We start from the raw sequence: 3,573 nt of genomic DNA on the forward strand, positions 1-3,573 counted from the left end.
GGGGGGGCCCTGGGCAAGTCACTCAACCTCCCTTGGGCTCAATTTCCTTATTTTTAGAATGAAAACAATAATAGTTAGCTCACCTCCTAGGGATGATTTGGAACTTAAATGAGGAAATACATGTAAAATGCTTAGCATTACTTTCTGGGGTTGGGTCTTGCCTGTGATTTGTAAAATATGAAACATTTGTGAAGCTCAGTAAAGCCAAGTGCAGTACAATGAGGTATGGAGGTATCACACCCCTGCAAACCTGTTCTCCCAAACAAGCTAGCGTTTCTGAATTCGACCAAGAAAAATGAACTGCTTGTCACTATTCTCGAGGGCCAATTTTGAGACTGCTGAGTGAAGGAGTTAGTAATGCACCCATAAACTTTATCAGTATGCTCATTACTGGCCACAAACCCAAAGTTCACCAACAGCAAACAGTTCTGCAGATCAGCTGCAGTTTAATGTTCTTTCTCAGTGAAAAAAATGTAGAGATCTATTATGTACGGCTATGTTCATTAAACACATTCATATAATTGGCTAGTTTTCTCTTATCACTCATTTTATTTTTAAAAAGTATGTTTTTATTGATTTTTTTAGAGAGAGGGAAGAAGAGGGATAGAGAGATAAAAACACTGAAGTGAGAGAAACATTGGCCCCTTGAGTGTGGCTCTTCCTAAGCCTTAGGAGTACCCTAATTAAGTTAATAACAATGTACCTACCTATATAGTTTAAGTTTAAAAAATTTGGCTCTCAAAAGAAATTTCAATCGTTGTACTGTTGATATGCTCTGTTGACTAATGAGTTTGCCGACCACTGCCCTAGAGTAAAGGCTATTCTAGACTTTCCTAAAATTTTAGAAACAAACCTCAATTAGATCAGGTTGATCCACAAGTAAATTGATTGCCTGACAAAACAAACTTGAAAACACTTTAATGGAAGATAATATCTAGGCATGCAAAGTGTAACAATCACAATTCCAAGCACCCAATAAAAATGATTAGACATGTTAAAAAAATGAAAAAATGTGACCCATTACAAGGAAAATAACGTTAGTAGTAAGAAACTTAGACATGACATAGAAATCAACATGTAACAGCTTTGAAATTGCTGTAACAAATATGCTCATGGAATTAAAAAAAAATTTAGTGAGGAGAGAAATAAAAACATTTAAAAAAAATCAAAGGGAACTTCCAAGAATGAAAAAAATCAATATTTAAAATGAACATGTTATAGGATGAACACAATGGAAGATTAGATAATATAGTGCAAGACATCAGTGAAGTTGAAGATATAGGAATAGAAGCTATCCGAAGGAAAGCAGAAAAAGAAATAGATTAAAACAAGTGAATGGAACCTCAGCAATATTTGACACAATTTCAGGTACTTTACATACCTATATATAAAATCCAAGGAGAAAGGTAGGGGGCAGAAAAAGTATTTGATGAAATAAAAAAAAAACTCCAAATTTGATAAAAACCATAAATTATAAATCCAAGAAACTCAACAAATCCCAACCAAAATTAACAATCACATAAACAATAAGCAAAAAAACCCTACCAAAGTATATCTTTATCAAATTACTGAAAATCAATGATAAAGAGAAGTTCCTAAAACAGCCAGAGGAAAAGAAAATATCATGTATATAAAAGGGAACAAAGATGTCAGACTTATTATTAGAAACAATATGAGCCAATATGTAATTGAAAAATAGATTTAAACTACTGGAAAAAGAAAATAAAACCTGTTAACCTAGAATTCTAAGAGAGAGAGAGAGAGAGAGAGAGAGAGAGAGAGAAGCAAGGTTTTTGGAGAGGAGCGGGAGGAGGGGGAGAGGGTGATCCCTTAATCCAGTCCTGGAAGAAGTAAGTGCAGCTGGCGCTTCAGTAGAGCTAAAGGCAAAGCCAGCATCCAGAGTTTCCTTTCCATGTTGGAGCTGGATCTGGTACAGCATCAGGCTAGTCGCAGTTCATTAGTCCACTGTGTGGAGTCCATGTGTCCGTGAGCCGTATGGGTGAATGCAGGAGCGCGAGAGCCCCACAGGCCAGAAGTTAAGAGCAAACCAAGAGAGCCAGGAGCCAAGAGCCAAGAGAGTGAACTTCTTTGTTTAGGGGATTACATGTCTCAAATCTTCCTGTGCCTGCAGTGGCCATGCCTCTTCTGGCAAATGACCTATTCCCGGTGTGACTGACAAGCATCTTGCCTATCTCACCCAGATTTGACTGGGCATGCGTCTGTTCTCTGCCCCGTCCTTCCCCAGCACCCCCTGTTCAGTCCTTTCCCCTAGCAATCTGGGGGGAATGGACCAGTGGCTTCCTGGGGAGTGTTAAACTGCCACCTCCTGGCGAACTGTGCAAAGGACATGCCTATATTTTTTGGCCTTCCCTTTGCTCATTTCCTGTTATTAATAACTAGGTTAATTACAGTAGTATCAGCTAGACTTCATCCAGAACAATAGTTGGTAGCTGGGCATGGGCCACACCTACAGATCCCTTCAGAAACATCAGATATTTTGCCCTCGACAATAATTTACATAGCTGAAGCTTGCATTCATGATGGCTTCATACCCAGCACGAGTCTGAGCATCCTGCTTCAAATGTTAATTTTGCTTTATTTGTGAGAGATTTTTCTTCTAAGTTTTGCATCACAGGTGATGTCTTCTCATGCATGAGTCCACTTGTCATTCAGATATCGCAGACTGTTACTTTTTTTTAATTAATATATTTTCATTGATTTCAGAGAGGAAGGGAGAAGGAGAGGGAGATAGAAACATCAATGATGAGAGAATCATTGATTGGCTGCCTCCTGCACGCTCCCCACTGGGGACCGAGCCCACAACCCGGGCATGTGCCCTCGACTGGAATCCCCACTGGACCCTTCAGCCCGCAGGCCAACTCTCTGTCCATTGAGTCAAAGCGGGTAGGGCTAGACTGTTTCTTTTTAATGAAAGTGTTAGGGGTTGAGGCAAAGAGGCAAAACTGTTCAGTGCTTTTTGTAAAGAACAACTTAAACAAAAGAACACAGTTTATGATTCAGTATTAATTCTGCAGCCATCTTTTAAGCCATAACGACTTCCTATAGCAGTAAAAATAAATAATACTGTTTTTTGCATTAATGGTTATTTATTTTTATTATGCAACCTAGTAACACTATTCCCTGAACATGAAAATAACTATTTTTAAAAGGTCCTTTTATTGTGGTAAAATATACATAATGTTATTGGCCATTTTAACCATTTTTAAGTGTATGGTTCTATGGCATTAAGTACATTCACATCATTTTGCTGCTGTCACTACCATTCATCTCCAGAACTAAAACAACTCTTTTTAAAATGTCTAAAGATAGTTGTTTCATATGCTTAATACTCATTAAAAAAATTAAGTGTTGGCCGAATTAATGAAAATGAATACAAATATTAAGAGCATATTATTATCCTATATAATTAGAGAGGAATGTACTAATTAGCCATTACACCCTGAGGCATAACAACCAAGCACTTCACGACCAGATCACGGATCAACAGGAGGGTAGGGCAGCAAGGTACAATTGGGCTGCAGAGAGCTACAGGAGGGGTCAGGGCAGCAAACT

This window comes from Myotis brandtii, unplaced genomic scaffold, assembly GCF_000412655.1.
Source record: "Myotis brandtii unplaced genomic scaffold, ASM41265v1 scaffold1437, whole genome shotgun sequence".
Taxonomy (NCBI): Eukaryota; Metazoa; Chordata; class Mammalia; order Chiroptera; family Vespertilionidae; genus Myotis; species Myotis brandtii.